The sequence below is a fragment of the Saccoglossus kowalevskii genome, chromosome 11 (assembly GCF_978046115.1).
Source record: "Saccoglossus kowalevskii chromosome 11, keSacKowa6.1, whole genome shotgun sequence".
NCBI lineage: Eukaryota > Metazoa > Hemichordata > Enteropneusta > Harrimaniidae > Saccoglossus > Saccoglossus kowalevskii.
Window position 1 is genome coordinate 27,074,850 of NC_140651.1, and position 17,966 is coordinate 27,092,815.

Genomic DNA, 17,966 nt, shown 5'->3' on the forward strand with positions numbered 1-17,966 from the left:
ACTTCACCAATATATAGTGATTTTCTAACACATAATGCTGATATCTTTATATGCTATTCATACTGAGCATCCATGGAGGCTTGCAGCTGGTATCATGGTAGATAGAAATTGTATAAATTTGCATTAACTGAGAGAAAGAAAAAAAAAACTAATATAATTGTTGCTGATGATATACAAATAGAACAACACATATTTTAAAATTAAAATATTATTTTTAAAAGCTGTTCATTTGGTTGTAACTGATGCTAATCAATGAAGACATGTATCATTTCGATGGGTATTTATTTTCTGCTTGGGGAGTCTTGTTCATGCATGGATAGAAACTTGAATGCAAAAGTTTAGATGAATGTTATAGTTGTTATCATTTTTAACTTCCGTGTGTGAAGCACAATGCAAGTCTTTGAAGTTAGTGTGTCTGTGTGTACATGTATGTGTGTACAGGGTTTTCTCTAAACCGGGGAACAGGGGTGCAGCGCCCTGATGCTTTCGGCTGGCGCCCTCTTACCGATTGAACTTTCAAGTCATAAATATATTGCTTGAGTCGATAGATACACCGTTAAAATGGTGCAGAAACCTTCCGATATCGTCCACACCTATCCCCAACCCTCTTGGTCGCTCCGCTCCCTCGCCTGTGTGTGCTCCCTCTTTTTCATTTTATCTAGAAAAACCCCTGTATGTATGTGTCTGTACTATTATCTGAACCAATCATTAGATTTCAACGAAACTTGATACATAGAAGCTTCTCTGTTTGAATATTTATTACCAATTTGCATATTAATTATCCATTTTCAGCTTTTTCACCTACATCTCAAAGACAAGTCACAGCATTTCAATAAAACTTAGATGCACTAGGACAATACATTGACCTAACATTTTGGCATATTAAACCATGAAATTTGCATAGTAATCTTTTAGCTATTCCATCATTAAAGCTAATCAATGCATTTCAATGAAACTTGGCAAATATATGCCCTTGGAAAATGAACAAACCTGATTAGTTTTTGGTTGAAATCTGATAATTATCCAATTTTTGGCTTTTTGATTTATCAGATCTCAGTGAAACTTGGTACACAGATGTTCTTGAAAAATTCATATATGTGTCTAAGGTTAAATTTTTTGCTTACTGATTACCTAATTAGCATAAATTAGGTAAATTATAGGTGTTCCACAGATATCTTGAATACCTCTTATCAAATTTCAATCAAACTTAGTACATGTACATAGCTGCTTTGGATGATCATAGACCTAACCAATTCAGGGTTGAAATCTATTCATATGAAGTACTTACTTTGTATAAATGGGATCATGTGACCTTGTTAATATGCATAACAGTAATAGCGCAAGCACTTTTGTAGACATAAGGACATGCAACTAGTGTTACAATGAAGGCATTGCACAAGAGATAGGACAAACATATCTCAAATATATGCTGTTTTTCATAGAGGCATTAAGCAATGTGTTAACAACGACACTGACAATGACGAAGACAATTTTAATGTTTTTGAGGCCATATGGATTGTTAACAATGACAGTGACAATGATGGTTACCAATTGTTCATCTACTATACATTGTACCTCCCCTTCCATTTCATTTCATCGCAGAAAGGGCAAAAATACACAAATTCTTTACACTAACAAGACCCTGAACCAGCACACACAAGTAGCATGGAATATCAGACAAAGACATATCTAGATTAAACTGGACGTGTTAGCCTTTTAGAAAATCCTTAATGAATCCCAACCACTTAAAGTGTACATAAGATGTACATGTAATGCTAAATCACAATTTTAGTATGTGCACATTGTTGAATTTGTTGAAGTGCCCTCTTGACATGTGTCTGGAGTGACGGAGAAACAAATACATTAGCGCCATAAAGTCAGTGTAGAGTATGACAAAGCAAACATGTCTTTAAAGTGGCCACCATATTATTCTTAAACTGATGCACGAGAAAAAAATTACAAAAAAAGTCACAAGTTTTGGAGTTGAATATTTTTCTTCTTCAGGCTTTTCACTGCAAAATTATACATCCACTACTGTAAAGTAATTAATTTCTGCAATTTCCACAGAAAGGGTGAATCAGTGAAATACCTTAAATGTAAAATATAGAAAAAAAAGGTATCAAAAATCAGTAAAAATAAAAATATCTGTTGACAATCTCTAACACAATGTTTTTGTTATTGTTACATAAATACATTTTCATCAAAACGTGGTATATACCGGTATTCCCAGTTGAACTTGTTTTTTTAATTGCTATGGTAGTGATTTCTATTAATAAATTAACATCAACTGAATTGCCAATTACTTAATAGTATGACATTTAATTAGCTGTGAAATTTGCAAGTAAAGGAACCAGTCTAGTCTGTTGATGTCAGTGTGTGTTTCATGCTAAGCCAATATGACAGTCACTGACACAGAGATATTAGTAACATAACTATACAAATGTACATGTACACAACTACAGCACTCATTCTCTGGTGTGCCATTAAATATACACTGAAAAAAGTTACATTGGAAAATATCTTACTAGAGATGGAGATAGAAGCAGAAGTTAGTATGGAAACAAAGGGAATCAGGGCCCATAACATTTATTGTTTGTGCCTTTATAATACTACAGCCACATACCTCTCAGTACACAAGCAGACCCAAATTCATTCTGCTTTGATTTCTGATTCTGATTTTGATTTTGATTTGAGATCCTCACGAAATCAAGCCTGTTAGAGGCACACTGGTTTGGTATGCTTTAAACCCACACAAACCAAATTATTTGACTTGCATGCACTTCCATACAAGTATAAACTGCTATTGAAGAAACACTTTTATTGAAGTGAATACAGTATAAATCATTACATAATAATATATTTTTTCAATTTTAAAAATAAGTAATAGTTTAATGATTTAGTACACAGCCAATGCAATTTTAACTTTATATGTGTTTCTATTGGAGATACATGAAGGGGTTTCATTAATAGCCAGCCGCCGGCAACAAGCCCAAATTGGTCATCTACTTTCTGCCCTTGATTGCCAACGCCGGTCTCGCTACAACGCTTCGCACTGCCAAGAGCCTTTTTATTTTATTCTTTGGCCTGTTGTTACAGAATGATGGCCTGCTATTAAATGCATTTGTGAATCCCCTATACATATGCGCTTTTAATAGAACAAATACAGTAGCCCTGTGACAATGTGTGCTGGTACATCTCAACACTTGCATCCAAAATCACAAATTTTGCTATCCACATGAAATACACAATTAAATGAACTGAATAAGGGAAAGATGAAAATCAAAATGAGAAGTTATAGAGCCACATTCATAGAGAACGTCACTATCATTGTTATGTGCTGGGAATAACCTTATCTAATGCATGTATTCCAAAATAATGAATCATAAATCCATCTTGATAATTTACTGTATGTACATATATAAAATGTACAATAATATAAAGCCTTCAGTCAATATATGTATCAATTTAGTAGCATTTGATTCACATGATACATTACCATACGTTTATATATCTATGTGTCTTTCAGAAGCACACCATAACCATAAGGGAGATCTGATAAATATGCAAATGAGATGATATAAATCTGCTCAATGCATAGCAATAAACTAACATGAAAGACGCTTATCTCTATGATGAAATATGCGAAAAAATATCAACCAGCGTTAGAATTGCTGCGAACATTGATTGGCACCATCCGAAGAGGGAATTGGATCGGGAATAGCGAGATATAAACCCCCACACCGCCAAGAGGCTTATACAATACAAATTAAAGCTTTCTAATCTAAGTATATTTTCTAATATAAATATTGATAGGTCTCTCTGGTGTTCATAATGTCAAATGGAGACAAAATTAAAAAATTTATGGATACACTCGCTATCATTGACTCATTTATCTCCCTGGGATTGCCATTTAGATATAAACAAATCTAAGCAGCTTTACTCGGTATGCGACTAATCTCTAAAGATGCTAGTTATTTCTCCTCAGGATAAAAACAATTTCTCGTTCGTCTTTAGGAAAAATTATGCAACTGACTGACAGCCAATTCTATTCAAACAACAGTTTTAAAAAGTTGGCCGATTGTACGCAAAAAAAGTGAAATATTTTTTATTCCAATTGAAAACTGTCCATCAATGTACATGTACATAGCCGATTATAATCGGCCAACTACAGCAGGCTATGTAATTTCACTTTTATTCTTGAATTAACCGTCCTGCCTTAACATCATAAATCTTGTGAGGTCGAGGCGCAGTGTAAATCGGACATACATGAACTGTTCAATCCATGTTCAAATGAACTAAACTCATAGTTGCTGCAGACATAGAAAAAGTAAGCAAATAACAACGAATAAACGGCAAGGTAAATACTACGTCAAATCATAGTAAACATGTACTGTGTGCGTGACTTGAACCGACACTCGCGTACAGCATCTACATGTATTCGCCTAGCTTCACGCCACTACACGTCTTCCCCTCGGCCACCGGGTATCCCACAAAAAGGATGCTTACCGGGTAATAACCAAGCTAATTACGTGCAAAGAACATGAAATCCGTCCACGCAATCCACGCCACACAGCGTGGCCAGAATGCGGCAAAGGCCTTCAGATCTGGCTGTAGTAGGATGGTGAAAGTAATGGTACAGCATTGTAACAGTGAATAAGTACTGAGAAATAATTTTAAACTCATAGTTAAATGTATTGAAAATATACTGTAAATACACTAATATGTAAGTATATAAACATGCCAGGTCTCATAGTATGCACAAGTAAAAACAAAATGAATTCCAATTGAGACCACCATGTAATTACTCAATACATCGCCACTAATTTTTATTCAAGTTTTAAAATCCAGTTAGAATACCACCACGTACTTAGACAGATATCCTGGTACTATTACTTGCAATAATGGCAATAGAAAAGTAATTTCCGGCAATATTTGTCTTCAACTCCTATGATTAATCTGGCGGATAAACATAACAAATCCATCAGCAGAGGTTTGTGAATAGCTCGTCTAGCTACGAATGTATTGTCGTCATCAACAGAATACCTCATTTCCTTCATTTCCAAACAAGCTGAGCTCACCTAATAAATAGCTTCATTGGCTTGGAATACAACAAACTTGTATTATATTGGAAAAAAATGCCATATTTTATAATGTATATTCATCTGAGCTGTATCGTCCAATTTGCACTTTTACACCAAAGCTGACCATTCATGGCCATCTATTCCAACTTGTGTATTTGATCTCAGTTAAATTGAAAGATTTGATTGGCCGTGTTAAAAAGCTGAATCCATCAATCAGAGTTCTTGTTATGACAACTCAAATAAATTTAAAATTTGAACCAATGGATTTCGCTGTCTTATATCAATCACTTCATAGCTTTAAACTGACACAATCACACTACATGTAGTTTGTGTTCAATTTCCCATGGGAACGCATCACAATATACAACTTTTTGTTCCCTTTACCATGGAAACACACTAGAGCACACGCCATTTTGTTTTCATTGTTGATTTCATCGACAGTGGATAGTTTTACAGTGGGAATTCTGCCAAGGTATAATGTTAAAAAGATGGCTGAATAAATAAACCTTGGCTGGCGAAGATGACTTATGGATAGCAGAGGTTAATGTACTTCCACTAAAATCTATTCCCCACAATGCAATGCAGCAAATGTCATCCTCTGCAACCTCAACTAGAAAACCCTGTCTTTACTGACATTAATTTATTTTTCGTTTGTCATAATTTAACGATCGCATGAATAATTAATTTACAGTATGTACACGTAATGGTTCAGTTGACGCAAGTCTACATGTAAATATAACAAAAGTCAGTTTTATATTTTATGTAACTGGTGCAGAATGTAACAATACCAGACTTTATTGAAGTAAGTTTAGTAATAATCAATTTTCAAAACGAAGACTATGATTAGGTTTATATATTACACTGACATAAGTTTACATAAGAATGACGCGAGATGTAGTAGAATTCAATTACATAAAAGTCAATTATCGGAATCTAGAAATCAATACGTTTATGAGTTGACGAATGCCAGTTACATTTGATTGGCTTATAGGAAAGGTCGGTGAGGTCTTTCATCACATCTGCATTGATGGGACGCTTCAATATTAGTGTGACGAAATTTTCATGGATTTCACTAATCACAAAAATTGAAGGCAGTGATTATTTCACTTAGGTCCTTATTAAACTTTTTAAAACCACAATTTTTACTGCAAATATTCTTTTTATTTTTATATAATTACACATTTTCAATTTGCGAATATGAATGATAATATTTAGGCTATGAAAGAATGATGAAAGATTGGAGCAAACACTTGCCCCAAATGGCATGGTATCTGGCAATTATGGTATTCTTTTTTTGTTAATTTCAATCCAAATTAGCATAATTTCTCATTTGCTGCAGGGGTTGACTAAATCATGTGAAAAGAGACAAAAGTACTGTGAAAGGATTAATTATTTACTGGGTTTTAATTTTGCTTATTTCACTGACTTGAAAATGCGCTAAATTAAAACCCAGTGAATATGTAAAATTTAGCATAGAACACATTATCTAAAAGATAAAACAGTGAATTTAAAACCCACTGAATATGTCTGAAATGGTAAATTAGCGAAATTTAAAATTAATCATTTTACAGTATATGCTGTATGGCTTTATATGTAAATCATCAAACCATTTTGATTTTGTATTGCAGTTTTACTGTCTTTTTATCTTTCCAGTGAAGACACAAAGTGGCGCAAAAATGACAGATGTAAATGGGCAAAATCAATGTCATTCACAGCAATCAGAGTATTTTATTTAAAAAAAACTATCAAATACGGTGTATATTATTTTGATATCATCAATGTAAATGATGATTCTTTCACTCATCAATGTCTAGAAAGGTTTATTGCTAGAAGGAACAACTCATATGAAATGTATACGCTTTATAGCATGAAAGAGCTGGATTACGAGTAGGGAGGATTGTCAACGTTTTTACACAGTATAATGTTTACTACAATTTATAACACTTAACGAGTGTCTTAAAGGCCCAAGAGAAAGTAGCTGTCGTAAACATCACCCCCCATAAAGCTTCTGTCGAATTATTTTTCATTCCAGGTTTTCAGGTAACTACATAGCCCCAAATTAGACATACATGTATGTGGCAGTTGTATATATTAATTTGTGAGTGCGGAGATTTTGTCCTTAGAAAATCAAATAGACAAACCAAAAATATACGTACATGTACATCGCCAATAAATAAAGATTAACTAATGACCTGGTCACCTGACATGTCCCTTTAAAATGGCCATAATAAAGCTCTTGTTTTTTTGCCAATCATTCAACTTTTTAACCACTGTGTATATATCATTCACGTATATATATATCAGACACGTTCCCTCACTGTGAATATTTAATAGCGATACAATTCAGCATGTACCCAGGTACTTGCAGGAATCAGCCAGGTACTAGTACATAGCCCCAAAGTAGCAGATGTTCAATGCACTGTGCTGCATTATTTTTTAAGTTTGGTAAGCGGGAAAAATGATTCCTGTCAATTTCATTTCAGCTGAATTAAACCAACATTTAGCTGGTAATTACACCTGACAACCTTTATTTCATGCGCAGAAATTAAATTATTTATTCCGTTACCGCTTCGCCACACAGGATATTTCTAAGTTAATTGTATTATTAACTCCACCAAAAAGGTGAACACAAAAAACATGCCATTTGGATAATAAAAACATATTTCAGAACAATGTTACCAGGCATGTAAAATTGATGTTTCTACTATGATTCTACCATGCTATGAGAATATCATTTTATAAACAAATAATGACATGACAGGGTCCTTGTTGGTTCAATAGTAAACGCAACTGAAACTCATCAGCCATTTTGAATCAGAACATGATATGATAAGATACATAAAGTACATAATTATTTAGTTGTAAAGTGTGAAGAGCATTTACATTTAGAAATTTTGAATCAAATCTGAAAAATCATTATGGTACTGTTATAAATATGTTCAATCAAAATGTATCAAGATTGGCAATATCTATCATTGTACCAATATAAAGAAATGCCTAATTATTATGCATTTTTAACATTAATATGGCCGTCAATCAGCCATCTTGAATTACATCAGTAAACACATTAATGTGTAAGAAATATGACACTTAAACGTAACTTTTTCGGACCATAGAATTACTAATATATACTAATTATAATATATAATTACGTATAAAATCCCACGATATTTTCTCTTCGGTTGACGTCAGTAGACACAAATGATTACCGCCGTATTTTTGAATCAATTCGAGCTGCAGGCAAGAATTGATGCTACTCTGGCAGTAATCACAAGTGATTATCATAGGGTTATATACAAATACATCATCTTTAATAATACTTAGATATAGCCAAATACGGTAGTACATATGCTGTACCAATGTTTGTCTATTATCCTACAGCCACTTTTCTAGGTCTGCGAAACCAGCTTCTCAAATTTGTTATTCATACTTCAGTTTTCTAACTACAGCCTGTCAAGTCGGTTCATTGGATTGTCAGAAGCATATAGTTATTTGGTCGTAACAAGAAAACAATCCATTACTGAAAAATTGCCCTTTTTCTTCCTGTCAGTTTAATATGTAATACAAAATAAACAACTTCCCTCTGTTTAATAATTGAAACTATACCTAAATTTGCAATAATGTGTTGTTTATGAATATTGCATTTCTTGTTAGCACATGCATTCTTTAAAGCGAGGGAAGTCATCATCTGCGCATGCGTCAGATGGCCATAGCGTGTCATTGTTTACAAACAAGCGTATACCCATGAGCCTTTGTGATTTTAGCGTGTGTTGTTATTATCGCTTGTGACTCAATTCCCGCATGTGCGCAGGTGACAACCCTCTCGCTTTAAGTATCCGTGATCAAAATCATATAAGTTAGTCATATTGTTAATGATCTAGGAAACAATGATTGCAGGAGTATATTTTTGCTTTGATTTCAGAGTTAACTTCAGAGTTTCCCTTGAATACATATGAGGTAATTTATATGCCAAGCATTCTTTCAGTGTCATCTCAAATTAAATGCACTTCTGATAATTTATTAATTACTCATCCACAAGTGAAATTCTTATAAGTTCCAAGTGAAACAATCTTCGTCAAATGACTGCCCATTTAAATATCACACATAATAGTAATGGAGTATAGTGGAAAACCCGGAATGTGAAAACTATGGAAACATGGAAAGTAAAAATATAGTAATTAGGGTTAGGGTTACACTGAAAAACACATGGATTTATTAACATTCGTTTATTAGTAATATTCATTTCTAATATATGACAGTATTTTTTACTTTCCATGTTTCCATAGTTTTCACATTCCGGGTTTTCCACTCTACGTAGTAATGACATTTTCCCCTGTTCATGGAAATGCTAATTATGTTATCGTTCAATTACGAACCATGGGCCTTTACGAAAACAAATCTGAATCAATTGTCCCGGCCAGCAACTTAACATATAAAATTAAAGAAACAAATTCCCAGAACACAAAATCCAAATTAAAGTACAACATAAATAGAGTGTTTTCCGAATTATTTTATTAAATCGAGACGAGAAATAAAAGCCATACAAACAGTTTTTACAAATCAGTGTCACCTGGGATTTTTCGGTATTGACAGCACTCCCTTGGGCCAATCATTTTTAAACAACCTTTTAAAAGTGTCAAGCCTCTTGCAAAACCATCCAGTTGCTTTCGGCAAGTTAATTCGAAATTCATGCTTATAGGCAGGAAAAAAAAACGTTGCACGTTGTAATACCCATTAAAATTTATATTATGGAAAATACAATTTACGATGAGAATGCAATTAAAAACTACTGATGGGCAGCCTGGGTTTTAATGCTATTTAGGTGGTTTTATCACAGAATCAGAAACACGGTTCAAGACTGTACATTTTTCTGGGTTCACTTTGGTGCACGACTATAGCAACAAAATACTGTATTTGTTTTATTAGTGATGCATGCAATTACAGCTCTTTCAACATGATTGAGATAAAGTCTGATAACAGTTTATAGTAGAATACACAAAACATGTAAACATTATTGTGTACTTAAAGTGACTTGGCTGAGAAAGGATTACAAACAACATAAACTCGCACACGACCTAATGGCTTTTACAAACATTTATTGTGTGTTTTAATCATAAGTTAATCAACAGTATGTTTACTTAAGTTCAGTTACCTCAGACAAAGTGTGAACTGTCTTGACTGCAATGCTGAAAATCTCAGAGGTGTTTGTATGGTCTAAATTAGTAATATTTGGCATGTAAAATTCGTTAGTTTTGACTTGTACGTGCTCATATTAGAGATGTGCTTCTAATAGGGCTGAAACAGAAATGCCAGCTTACATGACGAATGACTTTATTTCAATCTATCTTGGAGAGCCTTCTATGAATAAACAAATTACAAGTTTATTATTACTGAATTTATGCCACATAATTTTTGTGAAAACAATTTATTATTTTTCTCTATCAATTTATAATTTTATTTTTTCTTCTTATAATTTAATTTTTATTTAAAAAAATATAATTCCACCTCTTCCAAATATAATAATTTGTTGGTCCAAAAAATAAAGTTTAAAGCGAACCTAAATGCGGCCTTAATTTATAGTTGTGTATATTCTAAACTGTATTCGAAATAATATTGCAGTGATTCAATTTTGTTTTAATTATAACTGTAGCTTGGATAGGCATTTGAAATGCTTGCAATTAAACACCATGGAGGCCATTCATGGAGGGGAATAAATAACGAACGAACATATTTAACATCCGGGTACTTTTCAAAGCTATGACGTTTTAGTATCTGATCGCATTCGTATACGCCATTGTACATAGCCGTTCATGCTGCCAAGCATTGTCTACTACTAGTATAAACTCAACTTTTATATGCACAATGTGCTTTTTAAAACTTGGGTTAGAGCCTTATGCGTTTGAACCACAGTATTCTGAGAGTGAAAGCCCAATTGCATTAAAGTACCGTACTTACCCGATCGTAAGTCCCTCTCGAGTATAAAGCCCATCCCTATATTTTTACTTGGTTATACATGTATATTCACGATTATAATATGCGTGTAAAAGGTGTGTTTCATTTCATAATAATCGTGAATGGCATGGTAGTTTGGTTCATGCTTTTAGTTTTATGAGAAAACTCGCATTAATTTCAGAGTGCATGGCGAACGTACAGAACGTGGTTCGGATGCATTCTATTCTGTTATTTACTCAGGATGAACCCCGATGTTGCAATTCGGGAGTAATCCCTATTTCTTTGAGTAGTAGCTCTCGAAAAGCCAAAAATGTGATCGTTAAGTCGTGTACCTGGTTATTGGGCATGGTTTACTTTGAGACTATCATGAAAGGCCTAGGGTTTGAACGATGAGACATGTTGGCGACCGAGAAAGGTGTTTAAATTCTTCCTCCACACTCAGTTTACCCACGGTTACTATTAACCGGCTTATGTACTATTAACCGGCTTATGATCAGGGAAGTACGGTATACTGTGAAGATTCAGATCAGTCCAGTGTGAGTGATGAGAGTATATCGTCGACAATGCCCCTTGTTTGGATGATAGTTTTATTTCAAATTACACGGAAGTCTGTGAACAATCTGCTTGGTGTTCCTGTGATACTTGTCCCATGATTTGCCAGTGCAGCCCCGTGAATACATGGACGAAAATGTTTCCACCATCACTCTACAAACTCAAGATTACATACTCCAGCATCTATACTTTGAATAATTTGCATGCCACACAGTGCAGTACTGGAAACAGCATTTATTAGACAGTTAGAAAAAACAAAAAACAAAATGCCTGTCTCGATCAATCGCACATCCATAATATTTGTATGTTGATACGCTTGTAAATAACATTAACATAAAAGTCGAAACAACCTAGACAAGAAGTCAATTCACCAGTCCAGCCAACTATGGCTCCCTAAGTTGCTTATATTTAATCAGATACTATTTCGTCATCATGCTTTGTTATCTTACCTGTTTATACCTCATTAGGGCGTTTTTTTGATGGCAAGATGGCACAAACGGAAGTCCTTCGCATGTTTATGGTTTCTCATATTTAAATCATCATAACTCTGAAGACAATCATTTTTTTTATTTTTTTTTTCAAATCAATAATACATAACTTGATAAATACAAACACCAAAATAGGCTCTATTTAGTTCCCCTTTAAGGCTGATGTACATTTTGTCATGCTTGCAGTGATTGGTTCGCAAGAACCAGTCGTTGGCACTCAGACATAAAATAACGACTGTCATTATTATATGAATGTGTCCCTGTTTTAAAAAAACTTACGATCAATGTAGTCCCAGCAGATCAAGTATAGTGCTGATCAGTGAGTGACATTTATTGTCACATATTCGCATGTTGGTTGCCAAAAACGTAAACATATAATGTCACAGTGCGATGGCCTACAGTAAGAATGAAGGGAAGGCTAAAAGCATTTTAAATTTCATTTCATAATTGCCACTAGATACAATCAACTTATATGCTCTAATGTTATTAGATAAACCATTTGAATAATTAAAATTGACAGAAAAACACAGAAATATACTGAAGGTTAATAAGGTTTAGGTTAAAAAGGTTACATCAAATTATGAATCTTAACCATGGATGTAGATTACATTCACAGGAATAGATATTTCATTAATTATAACAGGAAAGGCCACATGTAATTTCTTTTAATGTTTTCCTTCAAATAAACCATATTAATCACAAAAATGTTCTTTATAAAAACAGTGAAAAAAAATGATACAAAATGTATCAATTGTTGGTAGAAAAAATAGCAACATAGCAAACATAGCAACTCTGATTATCAGATGTTTCATGGCCAAAATAAACAGATTCAGACTTTATGACTGACTTAGCGTTAACAAGAAAACACTTACAGATTATTGCTTGAGTGGGTAAAAACATAGATTATCATCACAAAAGCTGTTAAAACTCAATACTTTTTAGCACTTTAAAACATGCAACAAAAAAACCATGTAGTTCAACTTTGTTAGTTATGAAATTATTTTCATAGTACATTCGTTTGTGATCACAAATATTCAGAAGTTTTTCAGAGACTGGCAATATTCTGATTGGTTAAGGTCATTCTTGACCTATCAGGTCAAAGGACACCATGGCAACTGATGCCTAGGAAGACATGACAGATCTGAGCTTCTTAGGGAATTAATTGTAGGTTCTTGAACATTAACTCTTGATAAAACCAAGTTGACTTTCCCATAAATTGCATAGTAGGAAATCCAAAGGACAAATTGATACATGAAACTAAAATGAACCTTTTCACCACCAGTTCCCTCTTTTCACCACCAGTTCCCTCTTTTCACCACCAGTTCCCTCTTTTCACCACCAGTTCCCTCTTTTCACCACCAGTTCCCTCTTTTCATCACAAAATATCCATGTCTATAGTCTGCATTTCCTCCAGAAGATTGGGACAAAAATAGCCAAAGTTTTTGATTAAAAAATGGAAAATTGACTCAAATTTGTCAAATGTCTGTTGGCTCCAAAATTAGGGTTAATTTCCAGAAATACTGAAGAACGCAAGAAAAATATCTAGAAAGTCTGGTTGGGAAAACATTGATGATAGCAAAACTTTGAAAAGTAAGTTATTTTTATGTGTACTGTACACGTATGTGGTGTACATTTAGATGATTGTTTGAGAGTCACATTTTAGTTCTTACACAATCTAACAATGGGTGCATAACATACAATGTAGTTATTGTTTTTATTAAAAGCCAAAATTAGTGTTGAACCATTGGTCCAAAAGAAAAATCAAAGACAAATGAAATTTCAGAGATCCAAAAATTGTCAAATTTTCTGAGGTGGTGAAATTTTGGAGTTTTTATGGTACACTGGCCACAAAAGTACAAACCAACTGAGCAATGTTAATGATAGATATTGCAAAGTAAGAATGTAAATAATGTGAATGGCATGAGAGTGAAAGACCCTAGAGATGATGTACCATAAGCATTAACTTGAAATGGAAAATTTTTCAATTGTGGAGCAGAAAGGAGTCACTTGACCCCCATTTAGGGCATCGACGAACAACAAGATGTCTGAAAGGATATCAACATTGATAGCAGATGTCTTAGGAACAACAATATATCTGAAAGGATATCAACATTGATAGCACACGTCTTAAGAACAACAAGATATCTGAAAGGATATCAACACTGATAGCAGACGTCTTAGGAACAACAAGATGTCTGAAAGGATATCAACATTGATAGCAGACGTCTTAGGAACAACAAGATGTCTGAAAGGATATCAACATTGATAGCAGACGTCTTAGGAACAACAAGATGTCTGAAAGGATATCAACATTGATAGCAGGCGTCTTTGGAACAACAAGATGTCTGAAAGGATATCAACATTGATAGCAGATGTCTTAGGAACAACAAGATGTCTGAATGGATATCAACATTGATAGCAGATGTCTTAGGAACAACAAGATGTCTGAAAGGATGTCAACATTGATAGCAGATGTCTTTGGAGCAACAAGATGTCTGAAAGGATATCAATATTGATAGCAGACGTCTTTGGAGCTACAAGATGTCTGAAAGGATATCAACATTGATAGCAGACGTCTTTGGAGCTACAAGATGTCTGAAAGGATATCAACATTGATAGCAGGTGTCTTAAGAACAACAAGATGTCTGAAAGGATATCAACATTGATAGCAGACGTCTTAGGAACAACAAGATGTCTAAAAGGATATCAACATTGATAGCAGACGTCTTAGGAACAACAAGATGTCTGAAAGGATATCAACATTGATAGCAGACGTCTTAGGAACAACAAGATGTCTGAAAGGATATCAACATTGAAAGCAGACGTCTTTGGAACAAGATGTCTGAAAGGATATCAACATTGATAGCAGACGTCTTAGGAACAACAAGATGTCTGAAAGGATATCAACATTGATAGCAGACGTCTTAGGAACAACAAGATGTCTGAAAGGATATCAACATTGATAGTAGACGTCTTAGGAACAACAAGATATCTGAAAGGATATCAACATTGATAGCAGAAGTCTTAGGAACAAGATGTCTGAAAGGATATCAACATTGAAAGCAGACGTCTTTGGAGCAACAAGATGTCTGAAAGGATATCAACATTGATAGCAGACGTCTTTGGAGCTACAAGATGTCTGAAAGGATATCAACATTGATAGCAGACGTCTTAGGAACAACAAGATGAATGAAAGGATATCAACATTGATAGAAGACGTCTTAGGACCAACAAGATGTCTGAAAGGATATCAACATTGATAGCAGGCGTCTTTGGAACAACAACATGTCTGAAAGGATATCAACATTGATAGCAGATGTCTTAGGAACAACAAGATGTCTGAATGGATATCAACATTGATAGCAGACGTCTTAGGAACAACAAGATGTCTGAAAGGATATCAACATTGATAGAAGACGTCTTAGAACCAACAAGATGTCTGAAAGGATATCAACATTGATAGCAGACGTCTTTGGAGCTACAAGATGTCTGAAAGGATATCAACATTGATAGCAGACGTCTTTGGAGCTACAAGATGTCTGAAAGGATATCAACATTGATAGCAGATGTCTTAGGAACAACAAGATATCTGAAAGGATATCAACACTGATAGCAGACGTCTTAGGAACAACAAGATGTCTGAAAGGATATCAACATTGATAGCAGATGTCTTAGGAACAACAAGATGTCTGAAAAGATATCAACATTGATAGCAGACGTCTTTGGAGCAACAAGATGTCTGAAAGGATATCAACATTGATAGCAGACGTCTTTGGAGCTACAAGATGTCTGAAAGGATATCAACATTGATAGCAGATGTCTTAGGAACAACAAGATGTCTGAAAGGATTTCAACATAGATAGCAGACGTCTTAGGAACAACAAGATGTCTGAAAGGATATCAACATTGATAGCAGACGTCTTAGGAACAACAAGATGTCTGAAAGGATATCAACATTGATAGCAGACGTCTTTGGAGCAACAAGATGTCTGAAAGGATATCAACATTGATAGTAGATGTCTTTGGAACAACAAGATGTCTGAAAGGATATCAACATTGATAGCAGATGTCTTAGGAACAACAAGATGTCTGAAAGGATATCAACACTGATAGCAGACGTCTTAGGAACAACAAGATGTCTGAAAGGATATCAACATTGATAGCAGACGTCTTAGGAACAACAAGATGTCTGAAAGGATATCAACATTGATAGCAGACATCTTTGGAACAACAAGATGTCTGAAAGGATATCAACATTGATAGCAGACGTCTTAGGAACAACAAGATGTCTAAAAGGATATCAACATTGATAGCAGATGTCTTTGGAACAACAAGATGTCTGAAAGGATATCAACACTGATAGCAGACGTCTTAGGAACAACAAGATGTCTGAAAGAATATCAACATTGATAGCAGATGTCTTAGGAACAACAAGATGTCTGAAAGGATATCAACACTGATAGCAGATGTCTTAGGAACAACAAGATGTCTGAAAGGATATCAACATTGATAGCAGACGTCTTAGGAACAACAAGATGTCTGAAAGGATATCAACACTGATAGCAGTTGTCTTAGGAACAACAAGATGTCTGAAAGGATATCAACATTGATGCAGACGTCTTTGGAACAACAAGATGTCTGAAAAGATATCAACATTGATAGCAGATGTCTTTGGAACAACAAGATGTCTGAAACGATATCAACATTGATAGCAGGTGTCTTAAGAACAACAAGATGTCTGAAAGGATATCAACATTGATAGCAGACGTCTTAGGAACAACAAGATGTCTGAAAGGATCTTCTACCTTGATAATCTACATGTAACTTATCCCTAAGTACAATGTATTGTACATGTAGTTAATGTAGCGCTTTTAGACCTGACAATTTGAATATTAGTAAATTTAAAAGTTTTTTTTGTCAGGTTGTAAGTCTGTACACACATGCACCTTTGAATTTGCAATTTTATAATTTAAGTACATTTCTGAAGATAAAATTTCATGATACCGTAAAACCACTGTGAATGTTTGGTTTAATATTTCTACAGAAAATCTCTCACTGACCTCTGTAACAACAATAAGCGCTTTAGATTTTGTACAGTTCATGAGAAATTTTATCTAACATCCATTGAAATGGATAAGTATAAAAATAAAATAAGTTAAAAATGAAACCGGCAAAAAAATTCGAAAGGTCATTAGAAAACATCAATATCAAGAAGGTGAAATTGCTGTCGAGATTCAAAACAGATTGATGAATATTAGCCTAAAAGAATTGATTTATTGATGAAGATAAATCTGAATTTGTCATCATAGTTTATTTTATTATGTTTGTGGATGCTTTCTTTGTAAATAGAATGTTTCTGTATTGTTCATAGACAGGGCAGGGCAAGACAACACAAAATGTTGTTCCCCTATCTGATTTGTGTTACTGAGAAGACGTACCTTGTCATGCAAGGAAGTACCGTATTTATTAGTCCCCGTTTGGACGAAGTCCGAAAACGGGGACTTATAATTCGGTCTCTGTGCGTCCGTGTGTCTGTCCGGAGTCACATCTCAGAATCTCTTGGACCGATTCCGTTCGTTCTTTGCATGTGCCTAGTACTTTATGTGGGACATATGCACATGCAGTGGTTTGGCGATTCGATTCAAAATGGCCGACTGACAGCCATCTTGTTTTTTGAAAATGTTGTATTTTGGACATGCTTTGTCAGTTTTCATTCAAACTTGGTACATAGATTATACATGTTAGGATACATGTCCATGATGATTATTTCACAATTGGATCAAAGATGGCCGACTGGCAGCCATCTAGTTTTTTGAAAATGTCATATTTTGGACATGCTTTGTCAGTTTTCATTCAAATTTAGTACATAGATCATACATGTTAGGATACATGT

The 17,966-nt window shown here is 34.3% G+C and overlaps 1 protein-coding gene across 2 annotated transcripts in view; it reads right to left on the reverse strand.

Annotated features, from left to right (window-relative positions):
* The window catches only part of LOC100372692 (trophoblast glycoprotein-like), a 69,837-nt gene that overhangs the window by 6,664 nt on the left and 45,207 nt on the right, over nt 1-17,966 (reverse strand). Inside the window, exon 2 of one of the 2 annotated variants that reach the window (XM_085505086.1) lies at nt 13,227-13,472. The exons of the other annotated variant lie outside the window; for it this stretch is intronic. The gene's annotated coding sequence lies outside the window, so the exon portion shown is untranslated. Of the gene's footprint in view, nt 1-13,226; nt 13,473-17,966 lie in introns of those variants that run through there. 2 annotated transcript variants of the gene reach the window in all.